We start from the raw sequence: 19008 nt of genomic DNA, 5'->3' as shown, positions 1-19008 counted from the left end.
AAAAATTTTAGTAAGATTATTTTTTAATATCAATATACATTAATTGTTATACACATTAACAGTGGTAAGATTTTTTATTTAATGTTAAAATAATATATATTGATATCAAAAAATTAATAGTAAATATAAAAATAATTGTTAACAAAAATTTGAGTAAAATCATAATTTAATAATTAAAAAATTATTGAAGGGTAGGTATCTTAGAAAAAAATAATTTAGTTATTAATTTTTTTGAAAATATTTTGGTAAAAATATAATTTAATCAATAAAAAATAATTTATTAAAGGTATTTTGGTAAGTAAAATTTAATGATAAAAAAATAAAATTTTTGTTAATAGGTATTTTTTCAAAAAATAATTTATTTTTTCTTAAAAAATGGATAAAGTTAAGATTAGTTAACACCAAAAATTTAAAATGGATTAAAGAAGAGGTTTTTTAAAAGTTAGAAGGGAGGAGAATGTATATTTATAAAATAGAGGGAAAGGGAGTATTATTTTAGCATCTCTTAAGGAAAAGGAGTGAAATTTTCTCTAATTTAATTGATAGGAACTTTTTTTTCATATAATTTTTTTGTAAAAATAATTTGATTGTATAGATTTTTTAATTTTTTGTTATAGTGTATAATGTCAAAACAAAGTGGATATAGTTTTTAAAGATGTGGAAAAACACTGGTTAAAAATAAATTCTATCCTGAATTCCTGATGCCACAAACTAATTGGATGGAGCAACTAATAATTTCTCTGTGGCGAAGGAAGCGAAAATAAAAATTCGGTTGAATTAGTAAAAGTTGAAGACCAATAATGGACAAGAGAAACAACATATTCACAATCACAGTTTCATCACAAAAGAAACTAGATCAAATTCATTTCTCATCAAAATCTCATTTGAATTTGATTTCCACATTGATTTCGTACTAACCAATTTCCGCTGCTCAAAAAATAAAATACAAAAAAAGCCACCACTCCGCCTAACATAACTGTAATATCGATCGTCCTCTCTATCTTGATCGGCGATGGACACCACCTCCGACGGAGACACGTCCGCGTCGAACAGAGAGAAGGCTAAGGAGAAGGAACGGGTGAGCAGGACGTCGCTGATTCACTGGCATTCGCAGTTCGCACCATAACGACGCCGCGGCGGTTCGGAAGCTTCTAGAAGAGGATCCCTCCCTCGTGCATGCACGTGACTATGACAACCGAACGCCCCTCCACGTGGCCTCCCTCCACGGCTGGGCCGACGTTGCCAGCTGCCTCATAGAGTTTGGTGCTGACGTCAACGCCCAAGACCGATGGAGAAACACGGTATTACTCTCTCTATCTCTTTCTCGCGATACTCTGTCTTGTTGAAATTTGGTGTTAATTTTGTGAGGTTTATTTTATGTAAGATCAGAATATTCATAAATTTGTGGTGTTATTTTGGATTGAAAGCCCCTGGCTGATGCGGAAGGAGCAAAGAGGAATTCAGTGATTGTGCTTTTGAAGTTACGTGGAGGATTGTCTTACGTAAGTTGCATTTCCTACTTCTGCATTCATCTTTTGGTTTGGAAACCCAAAAAAAAAAGGAGGATTAAAGGAACACGATAGTTCCATGTGAAATTTGTGTAGATAGGTTTTCATGGCAATGTGCGCCATTTGTTTTGATTGCTGCTATTTTGGTTGATTATGTGAGTTTTTTAAGGGTATTTAACTAGGGATGAGGATGGGAGTCGAAAACGGAATTCCAGATTAATGAGACTCTTGAAGAGATGGCAAAATTCGGGAATTTCTGCGGGGATTATTCCGATTAGAGATCTGACAGTGAAAAATTTTTTTAAGCGAGAATCTCTGTTTTGTTCCCGCTAATCTCTGAAATTTATAAATTTATTTAATTGTCTTTTATAGTTTATTTCTCATATATATTTTTTAGTTTTTTTACATTCTATATATATATATATAAACCCAAAATTCGTAATTCTCATTTCCATAAACCTTCTTTAATTCATAGATTCCTAGCGTCGTTCATACTCCATCCAATCTCTTTACAGCCACCTCCTCGCCACTCTCCCGTCTCACCGCATTATCACCCCTCATTGTTCCATCACTCTTCCCGCGTCGTTTTTTATATTCGTGGTATTCCTTTCCACAACTCTATCATTGTGTCCATTCTCTTCTCTGCTGCTGTGTCCCCCACCTCGTCTACTGCTCTGTGTTCTAACTCGTCGCGACGTCTCTTACTGCATCATTTCAAAAGAAGTTACCATCTTGTCATTTATACCTTTTGTGTAAAATCTTGCTATTTTGTGTAAGATGAATACTTTCAGCTCTATTCCTATAGAAATTAATAATTAGTAAGAACTATCAGAGAGAAGGAAAATGGGATCCTCGTAGAAAATAGAGTCATGTGAGGAATGGAGATGGAAAGCAATATTTTTTCATGGCGAAAAATCAGGACAAAAAATCGGGACGGGACGAGGAGCAAATCTAGGGATGGGAATGGGGAGCAGAGAGACATCCCTCACTCGTACTCTATTCCATTGACATCCCTAGACTCTCATGATTCGTGAATCATGATATGCATGAGTCAGTTACTCCCTCCATTTCAAAATAACGGTCGTTTTTACTTTTTTATTCTTTAAAAGATTACGTAACTGTAATTATTTTAAAAATAATTATCACTTTTACTTTTTTTATTTTTTAAAAATTAATGTAACTACAATTATTTGTAGAGACTTATTGTACATACAAATATTTTTGACATACAAAGCTATACAAGTTAGCCTAAATCTAACAAAAACAATCTTCAATTTAGAGAGCGTGTAAACACGCGCTTTCTCAACTTTGAATAATGCGAAATAAGAAACGGTTCTTCTTCAACATTTGTATTTCACGTTCCTCCTCCTCCTCCTCCTTCTCCTTCTTCTTCTTCTTCTCCTTCTTCTTTGTATTCCTCCTCCTTTTTCTTCGCATACTTTTTTCTTCTTTTTCGCATATTTCATTCTCATTGTGGTTCTTTTTATTGTTGTTATTGTTGTTACATTTTTTGCCTCCTCCTCTTTCTATTGATTTTGCAACATTATGTATTTTTTTTTCTTTGTTTGATTTTTTCTCCCAAAAAGAATTATAAGAAAACGAAATAAGAAGATGAGAAAGAAGTAGTAGATGAGGAGGAGGAAGAGGAAGAGTTTTGAATTATGCAGAACTTATCAGAATAAAAATACACCCAAAAATCTAAAAATATACCCAAATATCTTCGTGTTACACCCAAATATCTTAGTATTACACCCAAATTTGCTGCAAATACAAAAAAATATTTCTCTAATGCTGCATTTTTTTCTTCTTCTTTTTTTCTTATTTCTTTCTTTCTTTTAGTTAAATGAATGTAAGTTCATCGTCTTCCAAATAATTTTGCAGCATTTATGTTTTTCTTCTTCTTTTTGTTTGATTTTTTGGTTTTTATTCTTTTTAAGAGAGTAAAACAAGAAGAAACTTGAGAAGGTAAAACAAAAAGGAAAAGATGAACAAGAAAAAAAAAGAAGAAGATAATGATGATGATGAAAAAAAAAAGAAGTAGGAGAAGATGAGGAGGTAGAGAAAAAATTTTGAATTATGCAGAATTTTTCAAAATAAAAATACATCCAAAATTCTTAAAATACACCAAAATATCTTCGTGTTCTCCCAAATATATTCGTGTTACACCCAAATTTGCTGCAAATACAGAAAAATGTTTCCTCTAATGCTGCATTTTTTCTTTTTTTTTCTTATTTCTTTTTTTTTTGTTAAATGAATGTAAGTTCATCCTCTTCCATGTAATTTTGGAGCATTATGCGTTTCTTCTTCTTTTTTATTTGATTCTTTTTGTTTTGATTCTTGTTAAGAAAGTAAAATAAGAAGAAATTTGAAAAGGTAAAACAAAAAGAAAAAGATGAATAAGAAGAGAAGAAGAAGATGGTGATGATGATGAAAAAAAAAAAGAAGAAGAAGTAGGAGATGAAGAGGAGGAAGAGGAAGAATTTTGAATTATGCAGAACTTATCTGAATAAAAATATACCCAAAATTCTTAAAATACATCCAAATATCTTCGTGTTACACCCAAATTTGCTGCAAATACAGAAAAATGTTTCCTCTAATGCTACATTTTTTTCTTCTGAATTTAACCACACCTCAGTCACTTGATTGAATTCAAAACAATAATCAATTTCATTTTGGTTCAATTGACAATCTGAACCTGAATTACTCTTTATCTTCAACAACGAGATAACTGATGATGGAGGAGAAAGAGAAAAGTAACGAAAAAGAAAAATAACGAAGAAGAAGAAGAAGAAGTAACAAGAAAAAGAAGAAGAACGTGCAGTAATGGCACGGAATGCGTGAATAAAAATGCGTGTGAATATAAATGACTTGTAAATACTTGTATGGAAAAAACGCTTGTAAGTGGAAAATAATTTTTTTTTATTAAAGGGAGAGAATAGGTCTTTTTATTTATTCGTTTTAAAATGTGTTGGTAATGTAACAAAAATAAAAGTGCACTTATAATTGTAACGAATTGGAAAAATTCGGTACTCTTCTTTAGAGTTGCATTTTCCAGAGTTTTATTGACATGAAACCCTCATGTATTTATGGGGGTATGAGTTAGTATTAATTAGATTTGTGCTCTTATCCGGTCTATTTTAAAGATTCGAATTTCAATATCAAATTAATTTAAAATAAATTCAGATCAATCTAATTTATAATCAGTGTATCTAATTGTGTAAAATCTCTATGACAAGTTAATAAAATCTTAGCTGTGAATATTAAATTTAATAAATATTATATAGCACTTATACTACAAATTCTTTTAAAACAAAAATGATTTTCATATTTGTGAAAATATGTGGTTATTAACGTCTGCTAGTTCCTTTTAAACTTCCTGTGCTTCTAGGATCATTGTATAAAATCTGTTGTGGAATGTAATTCTTGAATAATCGCTCTGATCAGTATTTACTTTAATGCTTTCCCTGATATTTGACACACTATACTTTCTGGAATAGTAATGTTTCCCGTTGAAGTTTGCAGTCAGTTTTAAGATCTTGCTCTTTTGTAATAATTAACCATCATACATGCTTACCCAAGATTGCTTTACAAAGGATCCTTAAATTCTGATGGATGCCTACTGTTGGGGATGTCAGAGTATTATCTTTGATGATACAGGGCCAAAATGGAAGTCATTTAGAACATAGGCCTGTTCCACCCCCATTGCCTAACAAGTGTGATTGGGAAGTTGACCCTACAGAGCTGGACTTCTCGAATTCAATTTGTATTGGAAAGGTATTCTGTTTCCTTCATGTCGTATCATGATCCTACCAACAAATTAGTAATTCTCACTGTGTTGTGACTTGTGACAGCTATTTGTTGTGGTAGGATTGTGAGTCTGGAATTGTTACTAAAAAATTTTGAGCTTGTATTTCTTTCATAGGGGACCTGTATTTCTTTTATAATTAAGCTTGTGGTAGGGTTGTGCGTCCGGAATTGCTACTCATAAATCAACTCTATCATGACGCACGTCATGAATTTTATATTTTATTGGTAAGGTCTGGCATAACCAACCTTCGTGGTGAAAATATGATTTATTTATTTCACTTTAACTTCTATCAGTCTTGGTTTTTCATGTTGGATGATTATCAAAAGGAATCTGTCCATTTAAAACATTGGATAAAGTTGACTCTTTTTTTTTTCTTTTTTAATAAAAGATAGACAAATTTGTTTACATTAGCTTACTCTACTTTCAGTACAATGTTTCTTTGTTCCTACTTTTCTATTTTTTCTTTTTCTGCTTCTATAATTTCACTAATACTCTGCATTTATACCAATGATGAGATGTAAACTTATTAAGGATGTATCTTTATTGAAGGGATCTTTTGGTGAGATTTTAAGAGCTCATTGGCGTGGAACACCTGTTGCTGTCAAACGCATTCTTCCAGCTCTTTCAGATGATAGACTGGTGATGTAAGATTGTAATTTCTACGGTTTGTTAGTTTGGTGGCCTCTGCATTCTAATGAATGATAAGAATACTGGGACAATCACAGCACCTAATTAGTTTTTTTTTTTAAAAGTTCATAGCCTTATAAACTCGATACTCCCAATCCGGAACTTAAGTCTGGTACCTTACAATTGGATTGTATCAAATTGTTTCTTTTATGTTTAGACAAATACAATTTGACCCTGGCCAATTGACAATAATTTCAAGTCATTACTTTATCTAGCCCATATGATGATTTTTTATTCTTGTTGAACCTACTTCACCTGGGGAGAAAAATGAATTGTTCTAAAGCATGTATACTTTTATCTGTTTATCAATAAAAATCAAAGGCAAAGTGTGGTATAGAGGGGAGTTAGAAATGGACCTCAAATTAATTGAGCTTGTATTTCTTTTATAATAAATTATACTTTTCTGTCCAAGGTTTCTCTGCTGTGTCATGTGTCAGTCGGTTACTTATCCTCTGTTCTCTATTGTTAACTTTTTATGCAGTCAGGACTTCAGGCATGAGGTTAATTTGCTAGTGAAACTTCGCCACCCTAATGTTGTTCAATTCCTTGGAGCTGTTACTGATAGGAAGCCTCTAATGTTGATTACTGAGTATCTAAGAGGGGTATGTGATTGTTGATAATACTGCTTCACCACTCGACACCTAGTTTCTGACGTATTGAGCATTTGCAGTCTCAAGTTTTGAGGTTAAACTTTACTACTGCTAGTTCGTGCCATTTGTAGGGTGATCTTCATAGGTACCTCAAGGTTAAAAGTTCACTTAGTACTTCAACAGCGATCAACTTTGCCATGGATATTGCCAGGTATGATATCATACCTGAATTTTCCTACACTTGTTATTTTTATTATTTTGTTTCTGATAGATAATAGAAGAACAAGAATACAGCAAAACAAAGGAATTACTATTAGGACCCATAAGGTAGCTAGGAATTACTAACCATAAAGCAAAGGTAGAAAGTATTACTTAGGTGTGAGTGATCATTTGCAATAGATTATTAGAGAGTAGAGGAGCTCTAAGGCTATGACACTTCTTATTAGTATAATCCTTCTATGCTTCTCAGAGATTCGCCATTGACACTACAACAATAATACAATTACTTTCACTTATCCATTCCACCAAAGTTGTCAGGAAAGAAATGTTGAAAACTGTGGCAATTTGCTCTTCAAATCTTTCAAAGGACCTTACACTTGGATGAATGAAAGAAGATCCTGAGCCTGTAACGTGCTTCTCAAAAACATTCCGAAAGCCACTTTTGAAGCTGCCAAGAAATCTCAAGAAAAATCTAAGTGCAGATGTGGATTAAGACTGCAAATATTTACCCTCCTCATACCCATCGAGAGTATCGTGCACAAGTCACCCTTTTTTCTTGGACAATATTTTGTATATCCCATAGATTTGTAATGTGTATCCACTTTGACATAAGCAAAATGAAAAAATCAATTAAAATAACATGTTGAGTTTGTGACAACAGTAATTTTAATCTCGTGTCTTCTATTTTCGTTCATTTTGAAATTAACCATTGTTGTAACCTTTATTTCGTGAATGTTGTTTGTAGAGGGATGGCCTATCTTCACAGTGAACCAAATGTTATAATTCATCGAGATCTCAAGCCAAGGTAACATGGTGATTTCTATCTTATATATTGAAGACTATATTATCTTAAATGGCTGACATGCCACATACTATGTTTAATGTCATCCAGATTTATGTTGCTGGAATTTATATCTATATTCATTACATGTTGAATTTTTACCTCCCCCTAAAATTTCAGGAATGTTCTTTTGGTCAATTCTTGTGCCGACTATTTAAAAGTAGGAGATTTTGGACTTAGCAAGCTTATTAAAGTCAAAAGTTCTCATGATGTGTACAAGATGACTGGTGAAACTGGAAGTTGTGAGTATTCTTAGTTTTCTTAAATTAGAGAAAGTATAGGAAACCAACTTTTTAATTAGCCAACATTAGTTAACATTAGAGTTTACATTTATAATTTAGAATTTAGGGTTAAGGGTTTATGATTTAAGGTTTAGATTTAAGATAAAAAAAGTAATTTTAAAAAAGTTGGCTGATGTTGGCTGAAAAAAGGTCAGTTATAACAAGCATTACTCTTTAAATTAATAAGGGAAAAATGCATAGACACATTCTGCACTTTATCTTGCTTTACATCTCATGCAATCAGGTCTTTAAACTTCCTAAAATGTGCAAAGTACAACCTTCCATGTACTAATTAGCTAAAGTATCAATAAATATGACAGTCTCTAACTTTTTCCATACATCAACAACAACAAAGCCTTATCTCCCTAAGTGGGGTCGGCTACATGGATCAAACGGCGTCATTGCACCCTATCATATATCAAGTCTATAGTGAGACTGTTGACACATAAATCTCCTTTGACCATTTCATGTATGGCCTTTTTAAGTCTTTTACTGAAGGTAAGTTAGCCCTTTTTTTTAACTAAATATAAGTATAGTTTATGGTAGAATATATGGCACTAGCTGACTGATCCATGTACCCGATCAAATCTAGTAGGATAAGTTCAGTTAGTTGTTGTTTTTAATTTCTGACATCACATGCAAATCCTAGAAATACCCTCTCCTCTTGCAAGGGGTAAGGTTGCATAATTGCATTTGTCTACCCTACCTTTGTATTATGAATTTTGGTTTTGATCGCTATAGATTTTTTTTTAATCATTTTTTTTATTTTTTTTTTCTCAATTCAAACATTTCATACAATATCTGGTTTAGCCCCGATAGAAATTTCACTTTGATTGAGGTCCAAACATTTCTAACATTAATTGGTTTTAGTTCTTGAGTAAGTATGATTATTTGATTTCAGGAAGCCAGTTTTTATGGACCTAAATCTAATTATCATAAGTTTTTATGAACTTAAAGAAAATATATTGCTTTGGTATAAGGAATTAAGGACAAAACCAACCAAAATATTTTTATGGTCGTGAACCAAACACTTTAGGAAATATGTGCACCTAAACCTGTTTGGTTAAAGGAATCGAAAGCGAAATTCCCAGTATTTTGAGGGGCCAACATTATATTCAACCAAATAGAAAATATAGAATAATATTTAGAAAAACGGTATTAGAAGCGAAGTAAAAATGTTTTCTAAAAATATTTATCATGTGCAATCAATACATAAAAGTCATATGGTGAAAGGTTTTCTTCAACTATGTATGAAGGGTCCATTTAAAAGTTGTGGAAAGTTTAGCCTTTCATCTAAAAAAGATCAGTGTCTATTTTACAGAGATAGAGTTAGGGAGTCTGTGCAGAATTTTCCAATCAAATAATAATCATTACATGCAGTGCCTAAAGTTTCTTCTTTCTGCTGTGAAAAATAAAAATAAAAATATAGATCGCTATATGGCTCCTGAAGTTTTCAAACACCGGAGATATGACAAGAAGGTTGATGTGTTCTCCTTTGCTATGATTTTGTATGAGGTAATTCTGCTTTCTTCATACTGTGGTGTGATAGAATTAGACAGTTCTAATTAAAGACATACTCTTATGTATTAGATGCTTGAAGGTGAACCACCATTTACAAATTTAGAACCTTATGAGGGAGCCAAGCATGTGGCTGAGGGACACAGGCCAATTATTCGAGCGAAAGGTTATGGTCCTGAACTACGAGAGTAAGTCATTTTAAATCTTTGTTCATCCAATTTCTCTTTTTCTTCTTTTGCAGGCTTCCTATATGCTTTTTTGATATAAATCACTCTTGATCTTGATCTTACTAGCTAAGAATCCTCTTAATAGTGTTAATATGATGTTTCGGCCCTTGATAGTCGGATTCTTAATGAGATTAAGGAAAACAGAAATTATGGTCTTGTCGCCAACTACTTTGTAGACTACTATGATAAACTTATGCTTACCCTAATCAACATGGGTTGGTTTAATAGGTAGATAATTAATCCGCTTAAGTAAGTGTGGGGTTTAAATCTTGTCTTGTGCATGCAGCAAACTCTTAATGGAATTTCGATATGTGACGGATTAATTCTTGGTTTCTCAGGCGGGAGGATATCATGGGAGACAAAAAAAAAAAAACATGATTTACCCTTGCTTGTTTGTCTAACGATAATATCCTGCATTCCTAGTGTTACTAGCTTAAATACGATCTCTCTCATATTCTGATCACTGGAAATTAAGTTATCAAATGTTAGAATCATATCTATCATGTATGCTCATGCATATTAACTATTTGACAGAGCATCTTTGGACTTGTAATAATTTGTAATCACAGAAGATGAAGTTTGACCTTGCATGCCCTCAGGTTAATAGAGCTTTGTTGGGCTGGTGACATGACTCAAAGACCTTCCTTCCTAGATATCCTTAAACGGCTTGAGAAGATCAAAGAAAAACCTTCAGAGCATCACTGGCATTTGTTCTCTTCATAAACTATGGGAACATTCAAAGGTCAAGAGACTCATGATTATTTTCAATTACGGAATAACTTCGCCACCGCCTGCAGGATTTGTGAATATAGCCAACATGGAAAACCAACAAATTCTCGAGGTTTGTATACTACTACAATGAGCAAGCAGGATATCTTGAATTGTTTATGGCTTTTTTTTAAGTTTCTGAGTTTGATTTCTCTTATAAAAATATTTGGACGGTTTCATTCAACCGGTTCTGCTAGATAGACAACAAAAAATGTAAATAATGTAAACAATGGGCTGCACTATAGGTCCACTAAATGAAAAAAACATATTATCCATCCTTATGCTCAATTACATTTTCTCCTTTCCCATTAACCTATTTTCTCCTTTCCCATCAAAGTTGCCGGCATCACCGGACTTTAACGCAGCAAAAAAAAGCATCCATGTACAATAAAATGTAACATCCATCCAATTTAAAAGAAACATTCATATATAATAAAAACGAAATATCCGTGTAGAATAAAAACTAAACGTTCATGTACAATAAAAACTAAACATCTGGGAGGCTGTGCTTTGATGGAAGGTGGAGGGCGCCCTGCGTCGTGGAAGGAGAAAAAGAAGACCGACGGCGGCGGAGGGACACGATGGAGGACGATGATGCGATGGGTGCCGCGATCGTGTCATTGATGCGACTTCTCCCTGTAGCAGCGACGTGAAGCCTGATGAACAGTAGCAGCGGCAGAAGGAAGAGGCAGTCCCCGCGGTGCAAATGGAGGACGAAGCTGAGCTGCCTGCAGCGGTGCAATGGAGGCGCGACGAGACTGGGCTGCCTACAGCGATGGGCGAGATGGAGGCGCGATGAGGTTGGGCTGCGTGTGGCATGTGGGAGCTGGAATGCCTGCGGTGTTTCGCGAGAGTCCGGCGGGGGGTTGTGGGGAGCAGGGGTGGGGTGTGGTGTGGGTGTGGGAGGAAGGGTTTGTGGTTGTTGACTGGAAAGGGAAAAACGTGATTATGGGGGCGGGTATTTTGCTAATCCTTGTTATTCAAAATATGTTTTCGGATGATTATTCAAATTTTAATTTAAAAAAAAAATTAAATTAATAATTATTAGTTGGTGTTTATGATTTTAGTGGGAGTGTTGTCCCTATACTTCTCCAAAAAATAAATAGCATAGTTGCCAAATCTTTGTTTAGACTTCTGTTAATCAGATTTACCTCGCCAAAATTTTAATGTAGGAGTTTCTTTCAATAGAGGACTATGCGGATCAGCCCTTGCAGCATGCTGCATGCATATGTTTCCATGGAGGATTTGCATAGGCAAAAAATGGAAGACAATTTTTTTCTCGCTAAATTGAGATAATCTTAATTAAATTATTAATTATGTTTTATATTTGTAAAAATATCTAGAATTCTCATGATCTTGTTATGTGAAAATAAATATCTAGATATTTATTTAAGTATTAAAATTATGTAACATAATATATAAAAATATCTAAAAAATATCTAAAACAAAGAATTTTTAAAACTTGTGATGAATCAATTAATAATATAACTATTAATTCTCTGCAACCATTTATCTAAAGGGAAAAGCTCTACATCGGTGTAAAAAATAAATGGATGTTATCCAAGTAACTTCCTCCACGTACGTGTTCCCCCACTTTACAGTCGTTTGTTATACACGCGCCTCATATAACGTATCGCATTTTCGTTCTTCTTCTTCCTCTTCTTCTTCAACCTAATAAAATTCGTCGTTCTCCTCTGTTCGCGTTTTTCTTCTCTGCTTGCATTCTTCATTATTGATCTGCATTGAATTCAATGTAATAAGCTCCGTCGTTCTTTTTCTTCTTCGTTTTCTTCTTCGATCTACACTTCTGAATGGAAACAATGAATGATTCAACTTCAAATCAGTTGAATGAGGTTATTACGTTGAGACAGCTAGGGAATGATTGCTGCATACTATCACAATAATCTTAAACATTGAACAAAGTAAAAGAAGGCCACCGAACCGAACAATATTCATTTGGTGAACTGAAATCACAAAGACCACCGAACCAAACAATGTACATGTGTTGAATAAATGGTGATCAACTTTCAATCAACAAGAATAGTATTTCTCCTCCTCCTCCTTCTTCTTTCAAATTTCTTCTTCTTCTTCTACCTAATAAAATTCGTCGTTTTTCTCTGTTCGTATTTTTCTTCTCTGCTCGCATTCTTCATTATTGATCTGCATTAAATTCAACGTAATAAGCTCCGTTCTTCTTCTTCTTCTTCGTTTTCTTCTTCGATGTACATTTCTAAATGGAAACAATGAATGATTCAACTTCAAATCATTTGAATGAGGTTATTACATTGAGACAACTAGGGAATGGTTGCTGCATGCTATCACAATAATCTTAAACATTGAACAAAGTAAAAGAAGGCCACCGAACCGAACAACATTCATTTGGTGAATCGAAATCACAAAGGGCACCGAACCAAACAATGTACATGTGGTGAATAAATGGTGATCAATTTTCAATTAACAAGAATAGTATTTTTCCTCCTCTTCCTCCTCTTCCTCCTCCTCCTTCTTTCAAATTTGCGCGCGTAGGTTCTTCTTCTTTCTTCTTTAGTGGATAGTGTAACTACGGTTTTAAAATTGGTTGTTACTCTGTTTAGTACTTCTTTTGCATGGAGAAATACTATTCTTGTTTATTGAAAGTTGATCTCCATTTATTCACCACATGTACATTGTTTGGTTCGGTGACCTTTGTGATTTTGGCTCACCAAATGAATATTGTTCGATTCGGTGGCCTCTTTTTACTTTGTTCAATATTTAAGATTATTGTGATGCGTTTCAGAAGAATAATTCAAATCACACTCATTCAACTGATTTTGAAGTTGATTCATTCATTGTTTCAATTCAAAAGTTCAGATCGAAGAAGAAGAAGAACCACAAAGCTAATTATGTTGAAGTCAATTCAGATCCATAACGAAAAACGCGAGTAGAGAAGAAGAAGAACAAGAAAGAAAACGCGAGCAGAGGAGAACGGTGAAGCCTATAATGCGAGCAGAAACATTTTTTTATAATGAGCGGGCGTGTGTTTTCACTCTCATTAATGCGCGTGACTCTATTTGGGATTGGACCAACTTGGTTACATGGTTATATGGATGTGTAGCGCGCCCCTTATCTAAATTATTCCTTCATCAAAACTAACCCTTTTACATTTACTATGAAATGTAAGACTATAATATACAAAATTAACTTCAAATTATTTTGATAAAACTAACAAAAATTAAGGGACAAAAGTTACATGATAACTCTCCCATATTTTTTAATAAATAATGTTTCAAAATAAAATAATTTCAAATTACTTTTTCTCTAAACCTTTCCACTTTACTTTCCAAAATAATGTTCCTTGATATATTATTAATTACAGTATAACTAGGTAAGATAATCCATCGAAATTAGTATTTCGGCCAATAACGAGTAAAGATTTAAGAAAAAACAAACCTCGTGCTTTAATGTCTTACACTTTGAAAAAATACAAACACACTATCATTGTAAATCAGTAAATTCAAATCAAAATCAAAAAAATAAAATAACAAATCTTGTAACACTTACCAACGAGACTATCAATCACCAACGGGGCTCTATCAATCAGTATTATACATAAAAAGAACTATAGGCACTAATATAATTATATCTGTTTTTCATAGACAAACTTAGAATTTAAGATTTCAGGTAAGATCAATCAAAGTCAAACATTATCAAAACTAAATTAACAAATTCAAATAAAAAATTAATCTGTCTATTTATATCATTTAAAAGTTGATAACAACATATAATAAAATGAGTCTATACTATATGCTTTTTGTAATTGTGCCACGTCAGCAATTTTGCATAGATAGCAATTTTATATTTTTACAATATAAAAAATAGATTTTTATATAGTATTAATATTATTAACCCATTATAAAATTTAAATAATTTTTTTACACCATTAAAAAAATTTGAAGTATTTATCCAAATTGATCCGAACGAATTCAAAGTGGACATTTTGATCTCTAATAAAAATTAATTACTCAATTGATTCTCAATAATTTTTGGCATCAAACAGTATATATATAGTTCTTCCGTTAGATTTTTTTGTTAAATCCTGATAGCAGAGTTCAACGTGACACATTAAGCTAATAACTCAACTATTAAATGACACGTGGGAAACAAAACAAAGTGGTCCCTACATGAATTAGCACAAAAACAATGATGGAGAAATGCTACAAGTCCTGAAAGGATGTTGGAATTCATCATCTTCTTCTTGTCATATGTAACAACCCAATTTTCAATACGTCATGATCATAATAAAAAGCAAACGTTACTAACTTACTTTCCTAAAACATATCTAATATTTATTATTAAGCTTGTAGTTGAGTTAGCATGCAATCGATTTTATTATTATATTTTTTTATGCGAGAAACGAATGATTGCAAAAAATTAAATAGACACAAGTAACAATACGGAAATAAATAGAGTAACACGCAGGGTAATATAATAATATACATCATATAAAATATATATAAAACATCATACAAAAAGAACCAGTTAGTGTACCTCAACACAGCGTATGACTATATATATAACACTCTGGGCCTTGGTCCATAAAAGAAACCCCTAATCTGGAACCCGAACTAGCCTAGCAAAACTATGCAACTCCTAATCTCCCGGTGATCTAACTAAAAGTGAGAGACTATAACACAAAATCTATGCTAAACTGAAACACTCCCAAAGCATGCTGTCAACCTCAAACCATCAGTCGTCGCTATCAGAAGATGAAATCTCTATCACATCTAGGTACTTCTCAGGGTCCTCATCATCATCATAATTAGAAATCTCTATAACCTCTGAAGCATCTCCGATGTGCTGTCACTACTAATATCTAGGAGTGTAGGTTTGATTGAGAACACGAGTCCATTTGCATCGATCAAGAATGAAGGTTCGATTGCAGGTATCTGATCTAATGTCTCTATAGAAGGTCTAAACCGCTATCCGATCTGTGCACTAGACGAACGTGATGAAATCGGCTCTAGAGGAAGATCCCACTCAGGCACAGGCTCAGGCAAGTGCTGCTCAGTTGGGTCCAGTGTGGGAACAACCTGGTACTCGGGCTGTACAAGATGGTGGTGTCTAGGCTGTCTAAGAGATGTATAATCAAGCTGGTGGTTCGATGCTTTCCAGTTACGTATTCACACAAACCCAAGAAGAACACGGGTGGCTGTCAGGCACGCGGTCTTAGAATGAAGAACAAAGATGATTGTCATGGGTCATCCCATTCATCAAGTTGAAGAATGAAGATACATCTTAGAATTGAATCAAACACGGATTGAAGAGAAATAGTAATACTTTTATTAATCCATAAAACTCAGCAGGGCTCCTCCCCTCCACCTAGGAGGTTTAGAAACTCATACTGGTAGAAATACAATGTGAAAAATGTGTAGAGTGTCAAAAGGTTCTGAAAAATGTAAAAATTATCAAATAAATACTAGGCTAAAGACTAAGGATTACATAAGAATGGTAAAACAGTCTTTTATTGCTAAAATCCAGTTCTGAGGCCCACTTGGTGAGTGTTTGGGCTGAGCTTGATTGAGATCCATGTGCTAGGAGGCCTCTAGGGCATTGAACGCTGGCTAAGGGGTCCTCGTTGGGCGTTTGGACGCTGGTTTCCTCCTTGTGGGTGCTGGACACCAGAATTGGGCAGAAGGCTGGCGTTGGATATCAGTTTTGGGCCTTCAATTCTGAAGCAAAGTATAAACTATTATAGATTTTTGGCAAGCTCTGGATGTTATCTTTCCATAGCCATTGAGAACGCTCCATTTGGACTTTTGTAGCTCCAGAAACGCGCTTTCGAGTGCAAGGAGGTTAAATCCGGACAGCATATGCAGTGCTTTCTCTGTCTCTGAATCAGACTTCTGCTCCAGCTCCTCAATTTCAGCCAGAAAATATCTGAAATTATACAAAAACACAAAAAATCAAAGTAGAATCCAAAAATTTGAATTTTGCACTAAAACCTATGAAAACTTAATGAAACTTAAACAAAACATACTAAAAACTATATGAAAATGATGCCAAAAAGTATATAAAATATCCGCTCATCACAACATCAAACTTAAACTGTTGTTTATCCTCAAGCAACTAAAAACAAAATAGGATGAAAAGAAGAGTAAGATACAATAAATCTCAGAGTTTCCAATGAACCTTAGTTTCAATTAGATGAGCGGGACTCAGTAGCTTTTTGCTTCTGAATAGTTTTGGCACCTCACTATCCATTGAAACTCAAAAGTGTTAGTCTCTTTAGGAACTTAGAATCCAGATGATATTTTTGACTCTCCTAGTTTAGTTCTTTTTTATTCTTGAACATAGCTTTTAGAGTCTTGGTTGTGGCCCTAAGTACTTTATTTTCCAGTATTACCACCGGATACATAAATGCCACAGACATTTAACTGGGTGAACCCTTTCGAATTGTGATTCAGCTTTGCTAGAATCCCCAGGTAGAGTTGTCCAGAGTTCTTAAGCACACTCTTAGGATCTTTAGATCCTAGCTCTTGCCTTTTGGTTTAAAGAGCTATTGGCTTTTTCTTTCATTTTCCATTTTTCTTTTCACCCTTTTTTTTGAAATATGCTTTTTCTTTTTCTTTGTTGCTTTTTCTTGCTTCAAGAATCAATTTTTGGATTTTTCAGATTACCAATAATACTTCTCCTTTTTCTTTGTTCTTTCAAGAGCCAACATTCATAAACTCCAATTTCAAATATGCACTATTCATTTATACATTTAGAAAACAAAAGCAATACCACCACATCAAAATAATTGATTATTATTATTATGAAACTCGAAAATTTATGCATCTCTATTTCTTCTAAAAAAATTCACAATTTTATTCATGTTTAATGATGATAAAAGGAATATTTTATAGCTAATTGGAAAATAAAAATTAATTAATGCTAATGCTTATTTAATTCGAAAAATTTAATAGACAGAAAAATAAAATAAAAACTTAAATATTACTAGTGATCATGTAAACCTAAACATGAGACATAGGAATTAGAATAATAGAAATATGAAAAATAAGAATTGGAATAGTCATAGGGCTAAAACTCAACAACCTTTAGCTTGGGAGGGCCTGGGCTCTTCAAGGGATAGTTTCTGGCGCTTCAATTCTTCTATCTCATGCCCTTGCTTCTCTTGTTCCTTGATCAGTTTGTAAATCATGCTAGTCTGATCTTTCTGCTCCTCTCTTAGTTGATCCAAGGTGGTTTGCAGGTGCATCATAGATGCTTCAATTGATCCCAATATTCAATTGGAGGGATCTCTTGGGGAGGCTCAGGTGCCATCCTTTTGGGATGATCCTCTAGTATCTTGGAGCTTTCCATCACTTTCTTGGTGATAAGGCTTTCCACTGGAATAAAATTGTCCACGTGGATCAGGACCTTAGCCTCTTGGCATAGGCGAAAGATAAGGTTTGGATAGGCCAGCATGGCATTAGTAGACATCCTGTTTGCCAACTTGTACATCTCACAGGGGATTATTTGGTGAACTTCTACCTCATTCTCCATCATCTTGCAGTGAATCATCACAGCTCTCTGAATATTGACTTTAGAGCGGTTACTTGTAGGGAGTATAGAACACCCAATGAAGTCTAGCCATCCTCTAGCAATTGGCTTGAGGTTCATTCTTTTCAGCCGGTTTGGCTTGTCTTTTGCATCCTCAATCCATTGAGTTCCAGGCAAGTAGATGTCCTCTAGGACTTGATTCAGCTTAGGGTTGGCTACCACCCTTCTATTGTAGGAATCATGGTTATCCCTTTGTAAGGGTAATTTAAAGATCTCTCTCACCCTATCTAGATGAAAATAGATGAGCTTCCCCTTGACCATAGTTTGAAAAGTATGGAATGCTGTTCCATCTTTCTTTTGCTTATCTGTCATCTACAGATTTGCATAGAATTCATGGATCATGTTATATCCAACAGTGATCTCGGGATTAGTTAGAATTTCCCAGCCTCTCTTTCGAATTCACTCTTGAATCTCCGGGTATTCTTCTTCTCCTACTTTGAATCACACCTTAGGGATTACTGGCCTTTTACTCATTATCTTGTGATAATGTTCTTTATGTTGCTTGGTATAGAATCTAACAGGTTTGAAAACAACTGTTGGGTCATCTTCCTTCTTGTTTCTTAGAGCGGTCTTGCCACTTCTTGGAGCCATGGGATTCGAATTTTTTTTATGAGAGACCAGGGCTCCTTCCACACCAAACTTAAAAGATTTGCTCATCCTTGAGCAAAAGGTAAGAAAGGAAAAAGAAGAAAGTGAAGGAATGGAGAATAGATGAAGAGAATTCGAATGAGAGGTGATGATTGAGGGAAAGGAAGCACGGATATATATATAGGGAGGGGGAGGGATTTTCAAACACAATGTTTAAAGAAAGATAAAAAAGTTTTGAAAAAGATAAAAAGGATAAGTTGTTAAACTTGAAAGATATGAACAAGAGTTACTAAAGATAAGAAAAGATTTTGAAAGAATTTGAAAACAAGTTGGAAAACATATGAAATTTTGAAAAAGATTTGAAAAGGTTTGAAAATATTTTAAATTTGAAA

The 19008-nt window shown here is 33.9% G+C and overlaps 1 pseudogene; it reads left to right on the top strand.

Moving 5' to 3' along the window:
* Positions 1 to 861: 861 nt before the first annotated feature.
* On the top strand, positions 862 to 10722 carry LOC112750249 (serine/threonine-protein kinase VIK-like; annotated as a pseudogene).
* The last annotated feature ends 8286 nt before the right edge of the window (positions 10723 to 19008 follow it).

The sequence above is a fragment of the Arachis hypogaea genome, chromosome 15 (genome assembly GCF_003086295.3).
Source record: "Arachis hypogaea cultivar Tifrunner chromosome 15, arahy.Tifrunner.gnm2.J5K5, whole genome shotgun sequence".
Classification (NCBI taxonomy): Eukaryota; Viridiplantae; Streptophyta; class Magnoliopsida; order Fabales; family Fabaceae; genus Arachis; species Arachis hypogaea.
Note: the sequence above shows the minus strand (reverse complement) of the source record. Positions and strands in the feature narration are given on the sequence as shown.